Source organism: Rhinatrema bivittatum, chromosome 17 (assembly GCF_901001135.1).
Source record: "Rhinatrema bivittatum chromosome 17, aRhiBiv1.1, whole genome shotgun sequence".
Lineage (NCBI taxonomy): Eukaryota > Metazoa > Chordata > Amphibia > Gymnophiona > Rhinatrematidae > Rhinatrema > Rhinatrema bivittatum.
Genome location: NC_042631.1, coordinates 50,192,230 through 50,206,170, shown reverse-complemented (window position 1 = coordinate 50,206,170; position 13,941 = coordinate 50,192,230). Strand labels below are relative to the sequence as shown.

The following is a 13,941-nucleotide window of genomic DNA, read 5'->3' as shown; positions in this document are numbered from 1 at the left end:
GATAATCTCACTTTTATTCCAGCTTTGACACACCACACTGTACATCAATCTTCACCTGCAGCATCCCCTGCTTTTCCATTACCAAAACCTTGCACACAGCTTTGCCAGTGTAGCTCAGTCCTTCCCTATTGTACTCCCAGCTATTCCAGCACTGAGACCTAAATCCTAATCTGTATCACCCCCATTCCATTCAAGTACTGAATTGAAATAGGTTTGTTAAATATCTGACAGTTTTCATCCTTTAGAATCTGACGAAAGCCATAGAATAAAACAATTAGCTCATCTTTGTGTATAAAATGAGACTTGGTCATTATTAGCTCAAAGTCATAAACAATTTTGATTGGCTTTTAGACCCCTAAGGAGTTTTGTGAACTTGAGTAATTTAGCTTTTTCTCCTGTTTAACAGAAGAGCATTGATTCTTAGACACAGAGATGCTGCATTGGTAGTTTGTATTCCATAAAGTACTCTCACCAGTCAAGGAACTTTCTTTCAAAAACCACATCACAACAAAAATCAAAGATGGATATGTGCTGGCTCAATATAAATCGTTTAATTTGTTTCATGTAATTCCATATAAATTCGTTTGAAATGTTCCTTGTAAACCGCCACTCGGCGGTAGTTATTTCAGTTACCTGTGAACCGGAGTGATATGTATTTTATACAGGAACTTTCGGTATATAAAAATAAAAAATAAATAAATAAATAAATAAATAAGAAATACACGGATTTCCCTCCACCAGATACATAACTTTTCTTCTTAATCAGTCTTCAGGCAAAGATCTTTTAAGTTTGAAATTATTTATTGTACAGATAATTTTCCATTACTTACAATTATTCACATTCCAAACGCATATGCCTCTGGCAGAGATCTTTGTAGCTGGAGATAGGCAGGAGAAGGGAGATGGAGTTTCTTGGGATTCAGGGTGAGAAGACAAGGTGTTCTGAAGCTTTTATCTTTAGAATTAAAGCGGTGAGAAGAAATGTAAAAAAGCTAATTGTATTACAGAAGTCGCAGGCACTTCTAGCTTTTAAGCAGCATGGCTTAGACTGGCTAACAGTCTTGGAGAGTGACTACAGGAAACGACCCCACAAGCTGGGGCTAGAGGGCGAGATCCAATGGTAGCGAGCCTAGGATCCATGTGATGCAGGGGGGAGCAAGAAGAGCAGTTCTTTGAGCCAATAAGGCACTTAAGAAGACTCAAGTTAGATTGAGAGGGCATACAGACCCTTCCCAATGAGAGAAGCAGGGGGGAGGGAGTTTCTCTTAAAGGCAAAACTCCCCTTAAAGGCAGGGCTCACAGGCTTTTATCATGGGTTACAAATAAGGAATGCACTAAACATAGTTAAACTGCAATGTATATACAGATGCCCACATGTACCCACTGCTGGGGACAGAACAGGATATCATAAACTACTAACACTTCGTCAATTAAAACTATTCCTTTCCACCAATGACTTCAGATCAGTCCTTCAATTACTCATTTTCTCCAACCTAGACTACTGTAACTCACTCCTTTTCAACTTACCTCTAAACACCATCCGTCCACTCCAAATCCTACAAACCGCAGCCACAAGAATCCTCACTGGATCTTAAAAACATGACCATATCACTCCAACACTTATATCACTGCACTGGCTACCAATAAAATTCAGGATAGAATGCAAAATACTATCCATACTACATAAAATTATATATGAAAAACAAACAAAACTGGCTAAGTTCCTCCATAAAATTGCACATTCAAAACAGAAACCTCAGATCAGCAAATAAAGGACTTAAAGACGCCACCTACCCACTCCAAACAACTCACCTCAACGCAAAAGAGAGCAATCTCTCTTAGAAGCCCGAAACTCTGGAACTCCCTCCCAATCGAACTCAGAACACAAGAAAACCTAAAAACTTTGTCTCTATGTTAACAATAATCTGAACCTTTTTGGAAACCTTGTTAAACCTTCTTAATTTTGTAAACTATCGTATTTTTTGTAAACCGTTGTGATGGCGAAACCGAATGACGGTATATAAAACTCAATAAATAAATAAATATGAAAGGCGGAATGACATCTACAGTTGATCTCTGTCTCTCACATTGGAGGAAAAGACAATGTAAGAGCAGACTTTCTCAGCAGGGAGAATCTAGTTCCTGGAGAATAGGTGTTGTCTGCCGAGGCATTTCAGCTGACAGTGGATCACTGGGGTCTTCCGATGCTAGACCTCTTGGCGACTTCTCACAATGCAAAGGTTCCTCGATTCTTCAGTCACAGAAGATATCCGTGGTCCCTGGGCATCAATATTCTTGTACATGTCTGTCTGGAAGACGAGTTTATTTGTCTTTCCTCCATGGCCATTGCTGGACAGGTTCATTCGCAGAATCAAAATCCGCAGGGGCTAGTTTGCCTGCTGGCTCCAGATTGGCCCAGGTGTCCATGGTATGTGGATTTGCAGAGATTTCTGGTGGAGCACCCCCTTTGTCTTCTGCCATACATGGATCTGTTGCAGCAGGGGCCGGTTCTTCATGAGGATCTGGCTCGGTTCTATCTTATGGTTTGGCCCTTGAGAGGGCTCGCCTGCTGAAGCGTGGATATTCTTCTACAGTGATTGCTACCTTACTTCGTGTTCGAAAATTCTCCATTTCTCCAGCATATGTAAGGGTTTGGAGAATGAGTGAGGCCTGGTGCAAGGAGCACAATGTTCTTCCATGTTCAGTTAAGATCCCGCTTATTCTGGATATTTTGTAGGATGGGTTGAATAAGGAACTGGCCCTTAATCCCTTGAAGGTTCAGGTTGTGGCTCTTATATGTTTCAGAGGTACCTTAGCTATGCTCCAATGTTTCTATTGGTGGCCTACCATGAAGACTGATGTCCAAGCCTATGTGGCTTCTTGCGCCACCTGCGCAAGACAAAAACCTCCTGCTGGACATCCTTGGGGTCTTCTCCAACCTCTGCCTGTACCAGAAGAGCCTTGGACATATATCGCGACCAACTTTGTAGTGGACTTACCCCCTTCTGCCGGAAACAATTTGATCTGGGTGGCCATCGATCAGTTTTCGAAAATGGCACATTTTGTGGCCCTGCCATGATTACCATCCACTGCTGAACCAGCTAAATTATTTGTGAAGCACATCTTTCGCCTTCACGCCATGCCCAAACACATTCTGTCTAATAGAGGTGTCCAGTTTACCACAAACGTCTGGAGAGCTCTGTGTCGGAAGTTTGACATCGCATTGGATCTGACCTCTGCCTATCACCCACAGTCCAATGGCCAAACAGAGTGAATGAATCAGATGCTCAAACAATTCTTAAGCTGATATGTGAATACTAGACAAAGTGACTGGGCAGAATTACTTCCTTGGCCCGAATTTGCCCTAAACTCACATCCAGCTGCTGCACAGGTTCAACACCCTTTCAAGTGGTGTATGGCCACCAACCATTACCCCCGTTACCTCTGCCACTCTCCGTGACATCTCCAGCAGCTCAAGCCACCGCAATGGAATTGCAACAATTGTGGAAACAGACTAAGGATCTACTTCTCAAGGCAGGAGAAAGAGCCAAGAAGACTTACGATGCTCACCACAGGAAGGCTCCTCAGTTTCAGCCTGGGGACGAAGTATGGCTTAGTACAAAGTTCCTCTGCCTAAAGCTGCCCTCTGCATGTTTTGCTCCTCAGTACGTCGGACCTTTTGCTGTCCTCTGACGTCTTGGGAATTTGACTTACAGTTTGAGGCTACTGCCAACCATGAAGATTCATAATGCTTTTCACGTGGCCCTACTGAAACCTCTCATACTGTCTGAATTTTCCAGCAAAGTTCCGGAACCAACACAGCTTGGTGCAGAAGAAGATATCGCATATACCATTGATGACATCCTGGATGTACGCAAGAGAGGTAAACGATGGGAGTACCTTATCTCTTGGAAAGGATATGGACCGGAGGAGAACTCCTGGGAACCCATGGCCAATATCTTGGATAAAGACATGCTCCGTCACTTCCATCAGTCTCATCCTTGGAAGCCGAAACCCCATGGGGGGAGGAGCCCTTGGAAGGGGGTTACTGTTGAGCCCATCGGTCACAGACGGCTGCGCCCTCTATTGCTCACCTTTTTTCTACCTGACTCAGTTCATTTTGGAGAAATGGCTGCCTCCGTTTCTCCTCACCACACCCTCCGGCGTCCTCAGCAGGGCATGGGTGCTTGCGTTCACTATCTTTCTTCAGGAGTCACCTAGGGCACGCGCGCACAGCCCCGTCCTTTACGTGCGTCATGGCGGGAACCTCGGAGGCGTCCCCTCTGCATGACATCACTAGCTTTGGTATTCAATCTCCGCTCACAATTCCTTTTACAAGTTAGCAAGGAATCCTCCATGCTGATCTCTCCACATTACACGATGTTCCCGCTCTGTGTACTCTCGCTCCTGGACAACTTAGGTACCTGCTCTACGGAGGCCTTGCCTCGCTCCACCTTATCTTCCGGGGTTACCTCCTACCAACTGGGAAGCCTAAGGTACCAGCTCCTCGGGGACTTTGCCGTGCTCTTACCTACCCTTCGTGGTTGCCTACCCATTACCAGGACACCTACGGTACCCGCTCCTCGGGGGGCTTGTTTGTCCGGGACCTCCGCTCCTCGGGGGTTCCCTTCTACTACAACTACCAGCATCAGAGTGAGTACTGCTGCTCCAGTTCTGTCTTTGCATTGTCTCATCTCTCTCTCCATAGATCCTCGGCCTACCCCGCACTGCGGACCGCTACCGGATCTATTGGCTTCTCCATCTAAGATTGGGTTCTCGGCCTACCGCGCTTTGCGGACCACTACCAGACCCATTTCCGTCTTGGGACCTGGTGAGACTGTGGAACTGCCTTTTCCACCCTGCAACCTACAGTCAGAACATTGCCATCTGGTTCCTCCTCTCCTGGCTGGAGTCATCACCCGTTCCTTGGGTTACCATCTACGTTGCAGTAAAATAAAGCTAATTCTGTGTCCATCTCTGCCTTGAGCTAGCCTATCGCTGCAAGTCCCCACAGGGCCCCACCCTGTGGGAGGTGCCATCTCATAGAGCTACAAGCGCTGTCCTGCCGGGATCCGTTTCTCAGAATCACCCCAGGGGCTATCCATCTTCACATGATTCCTTCCTTCTTACCCAAAGTAGTCTCACACTTCCACCTCAACCAAACCATATCCTTGCCAACCATGGAAGAGTTGAAGAAATCGGAAGCAGGTCGAATACTGCGTCATCTCGACTTTGGCAGGCTGCTGTCCAGATACCTGGAAATGTCGGAAACAGTACGAAAGACGGACCACCTGTTTGTCCTTCACAGTGGGAAGAGGCAAGGAGAAGAGGCCTCATGGGCGACTATTGCTCGCTGGATCAAAGAAGTTATCAAGGCAGCCTACGTAGAAGCGGGAAAACCACCACCTCTACGAGTCAAGGCTCACTCTACCAGAGCACAAGCGGCCTCCTGGGCAGAAACTAGGATGCTGTCGCCTGCAGAGATATGTAGAGCGGCAACGTGGTCCTCCATCCATACCTTCTCCAGATTCTACCGTCTGGCCGTGCAGGCCAGGGAGGACACAGCATTTGCAAGGGCAATCCTAAACGGACCTCGGGCAGCCTCCCACCCAGTCCGGGAGTAGCTTTTGTACATCCCATTCGTTCTGAGTCCATCTGCTACACGCTAGGAAATGGAGAGATTACTTACCTGATAATCTCGTTTTCCTTAGTGTAGGCAGATGGACTCAGCATCCCGCCCGGCTGCCGATATATATGGGGATTCACCGTTTCAAGGTAAGCCATGTTTCCTTACATAGGGCATCCACCCTGCCGGGTGTCGACGCCTTCCGGTTGAGAACACTGGCGGTCTCCAGCTACTGTCAATCGGTCAGGTTAATCATGTTCAGTTAATCAATCGGTCAGTCACACATATATCCATAATGCTTTTGCAAGGAAGATTACTGAGCTTCTGCACTTCCTGCAGGGGTATATGTACTACGTGCTGACGTCAGATCCGTCTCCAACTGCTAGCAGGAGCACACTATACCCATTCGTTCTGAGTCCATCTGCCTACACCAGAGCTTTCCAAACTTTTCATGTTGGTGACACACTTTTTAGACAAATATAATTTTGGGACACAGTAATTCAGTCTACTAGCAAACCAGAGGTTAAAGGTTAAATGAATGAAATGTATTTTGACAATTTATGTATGTTTCCTTAAATATATACATAATAAAATGATTCACGACACAACCTATTTTGTGAAAACCTTTCATTTATATTAAAAATATATAATATTCCAAGATTAACGTTATTGTTATAATTTATGAATAACAATAATAAAACAAAGTTATTATGTTATTCAATTTACCTCTTTAATGAGATATATGAGATTGATGGGATGAACACAGCTTTTGAATATTTGGTGTTAATAAGAAAGTCCAAAGGGTCTTCTGCTGTTACGGCTATGGCTGCTGTGCAACCGCCTCACCACCAGGGGTCCCTCTAGAGCTGGATCTCCTGACAGGCCCAGTCCATCTCCCTTCTCCTCTCTATGTTCTGGGCTGTCCCTTATAACCCTGCCTGACAGTTCCCTCAGGGCTTCGGCATCGAGCTCGCCTGGGCTCCCTGCTCTAGCCTTCCTTGCTTGCTATGCATTTGGTCCCTGGACCTTCCCTTGCCTTGCGCGGCCTTCGGGCCTTATTCCTTATTCCTTTCCTTGCCTTGCCTTGCCTTGCGCGGCCTTCGGGCCTTATTCCTTGCCTTGCCTTGCCTTGCGCGGCCTTCGGGCCTTATTCCTTGCCTTGCCTTGCCTTGCGCGGCCTTCGGGCTTTATTCCTTGCCTTGTCTTGCCTTGCCTTGTGTGGCCTACAGGCCTTCTGTGTGTGTGTGGCCTACGGGCCTTCTGACCTGCCTTGCCCTGCTTACGGTGTGTGGCCTACGGGCCTTCGGTGTGTGTGTGTGGCCTACGGGCCTTCTCTGCCTTGCCCTGCTTACGGTGTGTGGCCTACGGGCCTTCTGTGTGTGTGTGGCCTACGGGCCTTCTCTGCCTTGCCCTGCTTACGGTGTGTGGCCTACGGGCCTTCTGTGTGTGTGTGGCCTACGGGCCTTCTGACCTGCCTTGCCCTGCTTACGGTGTGTGGCCTACGGGCCTTCTGTGTGTGTGTGGCCTACGGGCCTTCTGACCTGCCTTGCCCTGCTTACTGTGTGTGGCCTACGGGCCTTCTGTGTGTGTGTGGCCTACGGGCCTTCTGACCTGCCTTGCCCTGCTTACTGTGTGTGGCCTACGGGCCTTCTGTGTGTGTGTGGGCTACGGGCCTTCTGACCTGCCTTGCCCTGACCCAGCCTGAACCCAGACACTGCTACTTGCCGCCTGCCCTGACCCAGCCTAGACCCAGACACTGCTACTTGCCGCCTGCCCTGACCCAGCCTGGACCCAGACACTGCTACTTGCCGCCTGCCCTGACCCAGCCTGGACCCGGACACTGCTACTTGCTGCCTGCCCTGACCCAGCCTGGTACCAGACACTGTTTCTAGCCATTCCTGTCTCTCTCCACCTGGAGCCACCCTGCTGGGTGGTGTTCACGACTCCTGACCGGAGCCCAAGCGTAACAGTATGCCGAAGCCACCAATTTCCAGGGGAAGAGATAGGTCTGTATGCTAAACCGGTGAGTCAACTTTTTCACTATTACAAGATGCCTCCTTCAAAGTTTTATACCTGCAATTCCTGTCAGACCTTGAATTACCCAAGCTATCAGAACTGCCTAGCCTGTCAACTTGCTGGTCAGGAACACTGGACATGCAGTAACTGCAATAAGAGAAATGTCTCTGTCTACCAAGAGTGTTTAAACTGTTCTACGCCAAAGCCAGGATGGTGGAAATGTTCATGTATTCCCAGCCTATTACCACCAGGCAAACCGTGCCCCTGTTGTTCAGCTACAGGACCAGCTGCTTCATTAGGGAGAACAGTCAGCTCTACTACCGTGCGTTCAGCTTCTGGCCCAGTTAACAACATTATTTCATGTAACAGTTAATGATTAAGCATTCTAGCATTTCATCTCTGGACACTTTGGAAAAAACTTGCTCTGAAAATCTCAGAACTCACCGGGTTAAGAAGCCTTCGATAACTTCCACGCTAGAGCACCAGAAACAGAAGCAGAGGGAAGTAATTAACTCTAGCAGGGCTCTGCTTCCCACAGCTGCCAAGTGGACACTAACGAGCACCTTCCCTAGACGTCCTAGAACTGCCTATGCCTTCTCTAAACTGCTCCTCCAGAAACAAAATCAGGAGCGTCAGACTTTGGCTCGAGGTATCAAGCCCACGGCAGTACAATCTGTGTCTTCCATGCACACTACTTCTAACCTTGCTACTCTGCCATCTGAACCTGCTGCACAACCCCAAGAAGAGTCTGGGCCTGCTGTTTCGCCCCAAGAGGGGTCCGAGTCTCCTGCACTACCCCGAGAAGAGCCTGAGTCTGCTGAACCAGTCCTGCTGTCATCCCCGGAGGGGTCCGAACCTGCCCTGCTGCCGCCCCTGGAGGGGCTCGAACCGGTCCTGCTGCCGCCCCTGGAGGGGTCCGAACCGGCCCTACTGACGGACTTTCTGACTCAGCCATCTGAGCCTGCTGAACCGGCCCTGCTGCCGTCCTCGGAGGGGTCCGAACCGGCCCTGCTGCCGTCCTCGGAGGGGTCCGCACCGGTCCTATTGACAGACTTTCTGACTCAGCCATCTGAGCCTGCTGATCCGGTCCTGCTGCCGCCCCTGGAGGGGCTCGAACCGATCCTGCTGCCGCCCCTGGAGGGGCTCGAACCGGTCCTGCTGCCACCCCTGGAGGGGTCCGAACCGGTCCTACTGACAGACTTTCTGACTCAGCCATCCGAGCCTGCTGAACCGGCCCTGCTGCCGTCCTCGGAGGGGTCCGAACCGGCCCTGCTGCCGTCCTCGGAGAGGTCCGCACCGGTCCTGCTGAAGACTTTCTGACTCAGCCATCTGAGCCTGCTGATCCAGTCCTGCTGCCGCCCCTGGAGGGGCTCGAACTGGTCCTGCTGCCGCCCTGGAGGGGTCCGAACCGGTCCTACTGACAGACTTTCTGACTCAGCCATCTGAGCCTGCCGAACCGGTCCTGCTGCCGTCCTCGGAGGGGTCCGAGCCGGTCCTGCTGCCGCCCCCGGAAGGGCTCGAGCCGGTCCTGCTGCCGTCCCTGGAGGGGTCCGAACCGGGCCTGCTGCCATCCCCGGAGGGGTCCAAACCAGTCCTATTGACAGACTTCCTGACTCAGCCATCTGAGTCTGCTGAACCGGTCCTGCTGCCATCCCTGGAGGGGTCCATACCGGTCCTGCTGCTGCCCCCGGAGGGGTCCGAACCGAGCCTGCCAACAGACTTTGTTACTCAACTATCTGAGCCTGCTGTACCGGTCCAGCTGCTGCCCCTGGAGGGGTCCGTACCGGTCCAGCTGCCTCCCCGAGAGGAGTCCGTACCGGTCCTGCTGCTGCCCCTGGAGGGGTCCGTACCGGTCCTGCTACCGCCCCCGGAGGGGTCCAAACCGGGCCTGCCAACTGACTTTGTTACTCAACTATCTGAGCCTGCTGTACTGGTCCAGCTGCCGCCCTTGGAGGGGTCTGTACCGATCCTGATGCCGACCTTGGAAGGGCCCGGACCGGCCCTACTGTCGCCTCAAGAAGGGTTACGGACTATTTCTCGGCCCCAGGTGGGGTTTGTGTTCCCCTTGTCACCCCAGGAGGGGTTATGGAAATCTGCACCGCCTCTGCTACCCCAGGAGGGGTCTAACCCTGCCGCCTTGTCCCAGGAGGGGTTATGGACTATTTTGCTGCCCCAGGTTGGGGTTGTGTCTGCCTTATCACCCCAGGTGGGGTTATGGACTGCCTTACTGCCTCGGGAAGGAGTTGAACCTGCCGCATCACCCCCGGAGTGGTCTCACGTTATTATTGATTACCTCCTGCACAGATGGGATCCAGGAGGAGGGGGAGGCCTTGAGGAGGGGGGGTACTGTAACGGCTATGGCTGCTGTGCAACCGCCTCACCACCAGGGGTCCCTCTAGAGCTGGATCTCCTGACAGGCCCAGTCCATCTCCCTTCTCCTCTCTATGTTCTGGGCTGTCCCTTATAACCCTGCCTGACAGTTCCCTCAGGGCTTCGGCATCGAGCTCGCCTGGGCTCCCTGCTCTAGCCTTCCTTGCTTGCTGTGCATTTGGTCCCTGGACCTTCCCTTGCCTTGCGCAGCCTTCGGGCCTTATTCCTTATTCCTTGCCTTGCCTTGCCTTGTGCGGCCTTCGGGCCTTATTCCTTGCCTTGCCTTGCCTTGCGCGGCCTTCGGGCCTTATTCCTTGCCTTGCCTTGCCTTGCGCAGCCTTCGGGCCTTATTCCTTGCCTTGCCTTGCCTTGCCTTGCGCGGCCTTCGGGCTTTATTCCTTGCCTTGTCTTGCCTTGCTTTGTGTGGCCTACAGGCCTTCTGTGTGTTTTTGGCCTACGGGCCTTCTGACCTGCCTTGCCCTGCTTACGGTGTGTGGCCTACGGGCCTTCGGTGTGTGTGTGTGGCCTACGGGCCTTCTCTGCCTTGCCCTGCTTACGGTGTGTGGCCTACAGGCCTTCTGTGTGTGTGTGTGGCCTACGGGCCTTCTCTGCCTTGCCCTGCTTACGGTGTGTGGCCTACGGGCCTTCTGACCTGCCTTGCCCTGCTTACGGTGTGTGGCCTACGGGCCTTCTGTGTGTGTGTGGCCTACGGGCCTTCTGACCTGCCTTGCCCTGCTTACTGTGTGTGGCCTACGGGCCTTCTGTGTGTGTGTGGCCTACGGGCCTTCTGACCTGCCTTGCCCTGCTTACTGTGTGTGGCCTACGGGCCTTCTGTGTGTGTGTGGCCTACGGGCCTTCTGACCTGCCTTGCCCTGACCCAGCCTGAACCCAGACACTGCTACTTGCCGCCTGCCTGACCCAGCCTAGACCCAGACACTGCTACTTGCCGCCTGCCCTGACCCAGCCTGAACCCAGACACTGCTACTTGCCGCCTGCCCTGACCCAGCCTGGACCCAGACACTGCTACTTGCCGCCTGCCCTGACCCAGCCTGGACCCAGACACTGCTACTTGCTGCCTGCCCTGACCCAGCCTGGTACCAGACACTGTTTCTAGCCATTCCTGTCTCTCTCCACCTGGAGCCACCCTGCTGGGTGGTGTTCACGACTCCTGACCGGAGCCCAAGAGTAACATCTGCGTAATTTAAAAAATCTGGCCAGTTTCACAATATAAAATTATTTGATAGCCTCATTCAACTAATTCTATATGGCTATGAGAGTGAAGTCTGGAATTTATAGGAAGGGACAGAATGTCAATATAAATCCTGCACCTCCAGTTCTGTAACTCTGTGCATCCACTGAAATTCCCCCAAACAATGGAGCTTGGATGTTTCCCTTACAGCTCATCATACTAAAAGATATTTTCAAATTCTGGTGTCACCTCACAGTAACAGCAGCACAAACACTTTCACTGCCAGGCACATTGTGAACTAACACAAAACCCCCGCAAAAAAGACACTAAAAATCTATACTGCAATCCCATCGTAACATAACAGTAATAACACCAAGGACTCAAACAACAATAACCGTACCTGTGAAAAAGCAAGGGTAAATATTACACTGGGTCCTAGAATACCAATACACCCCCTACTGAGGAAACAAAACAAACCAGATTGCTATAGATCCCTATGCTAGCAGAATCTCTCATCATGGTCACACACACAAGGAGCAGAGACAGACCCTCACCAAATACAGAATACAAAATAAAGGAGCACAAATTAGACAAAAACTAACCAGACTCTGTGTATTAACAATGGAAAAACAGAACCACCATTCCTCATAAGACAAATAAAATCAAGAAACATAAAGCATCAGTTATAATAGTAAAACCATACTAATAAAAGAATATTTTAAAACTACTGATAAATAGAATTTCTATTAATTAAAATCATATACATTTTTTACAATTTCCCAAACACCAATAAAATATTTCAAAACAGCACATATATCAAATAACACCCAATAATTAAAACTAATAAAGATTTTAAAAAGCCCCTGCTGTCCAGACGTGGGAGCTCTTAATTTCCAGTCACCCTGATATTGTCGAGGATTAGGAAGTTATCCTCTCTCTCTCACACATACTCACATGTCCATTTTCTCTCACGCATACACTGTCACATACATACACATTCATGCTCTTATACCCACCATAACCTCTCGCTCTCACAGACACTGACACACTCTCAGGCTCTAAGACACTCTCTCCCCTTCCACACACACCCCCCACACAAACTCTTACTCCCCTGGATTTTCTCATACACACTCATGCTCTCACTCTCTCTGGCTCCCTCACATACACACAAACACACACACCCAGGCAAGCTCCCAGTCATTCTCACACACTGAAACTGACCCCCAGGCAGGCTCCCATTCATTTTCACACCACTTACTCATCATCCCCCAGGCATGCACACATTCATTCTCACACACACACATACACCACACACAGGCAGGCACCTATTCTCACACATACAAACCCCAGGAAGACACCCATTCATTCTCATACACAGACACACCCTCAGGCAGGCACCCATGCATTCACACACATACACCCCCAGGCAGACTCCCATTCATACACATGCACACTAAAGGCAGACCCCCTCTCTTTCTTTTGCCAGCAACCTCAGAGCCTCTCTCATTCCTCTGCTGCCACTGTCACTGATGCCACATGGCTATTGGGGAGGCGCTAATTGCTGCTATTGGCACTGAAGCCCATTCTGCTGCCTCCTCTGTGCAGGCCCCGTGGGTTTCCACTTCCTCCATGTTGATCTCGTACATTGTAAGATCCACATAGAGAAAGTGCTACTCTTGCACATTTCCAAAGATTACATGTGCCAATCAGTAAAAAGTAATTTTTTTTTTTTTTTTTTACCTTTGCTGTCTGATCTTAGTTTTCTAATCGGTTGGTCACAGGCCTTTTTGTTCCACCTCCCCTTTCTTATTTTTTTGCCAATTCCTTTCATATTGTCTTTTTTTCTATTTCTTTTCTCTCCATCTATCTTCTTCCCTCAAACATACAGTCAGGTTCTCATTCTCATATGCTTTCTCTCTCACACACACACACACACAGGCTCTCATTCGCACATGCTCTCTCTCATACAATCATTCATACAGTCTCTCTCTTGCACATGCTGTCTGACTCTCACACACCCAGGCTCTCTCTCACTCCCACATGATGTCTTGCTCAAGCACAGGCTCTCACTGTCACATGCTCTCTCTCATAAAATCATTCATACACACAGGCTCTCACTGTCACATGCTGTCTCTCTCACACACACACAGGCTCTCACATGCTGTCTCTGCAAACATTCAGGTCCTCACTCCCATACACAATCTCTCAACTCATCTCATACACGCACACAATCTCTCATACACGCACAGACACACAATCTCTCAACTCATCTCATACACGCACTCTACGGGCCCTCAGCCTCTCTCTTACCTCTGGGCCTCCTCTTCACGGGTCGCTGCAGGATGGGCTCTGCAGCGGCTCTGATCTTCACGGGCCGATCCGCGGCAGCAGCGGCCCTGATCTTCGCGGGCTGATCCGCAGCAGTGGGGACCCTGCTACCGGGCCTCCTCCTCTTCTCAGTCCGCTGCTCCTCTTCTGCACGTGGCAGATGCTCCACCTCCTTCCTGCCCATGCGGCTCCGGCAACATTTGTCTTCCGGGGCCGCGTGGGCAGGAAGTAGGAGGAGCACCTGCACGTTTAGACGTGACTTTTTCTTCGGGCCGTGGTGACGTGAGCTTCACCACGGCCCTTCCGATCTTCCTGCTGTGCGACCTCGGCACAGTCCAGCCGAGCAAAACTTCACTGCTCAGCCGCCAGTGGGATGAGGTCCACCGGCGGCCACATTGGCTCCCACTTGCCG

General features: G+C 50.4%; 1 protein-coding gene across 1 annotated transcript in view; it reads left to right on the top strand.

Moving 5' to 3' along the window:
• The window catches only part of LOC115079136 (adenylate cyclase type 10-like), a 621,147-nt gene that overhangs the window by 414,500 nt on the left and 192,706 nt on the right, over positions 1-13,941 (top strand). The window lies entirely within an intron of this gene.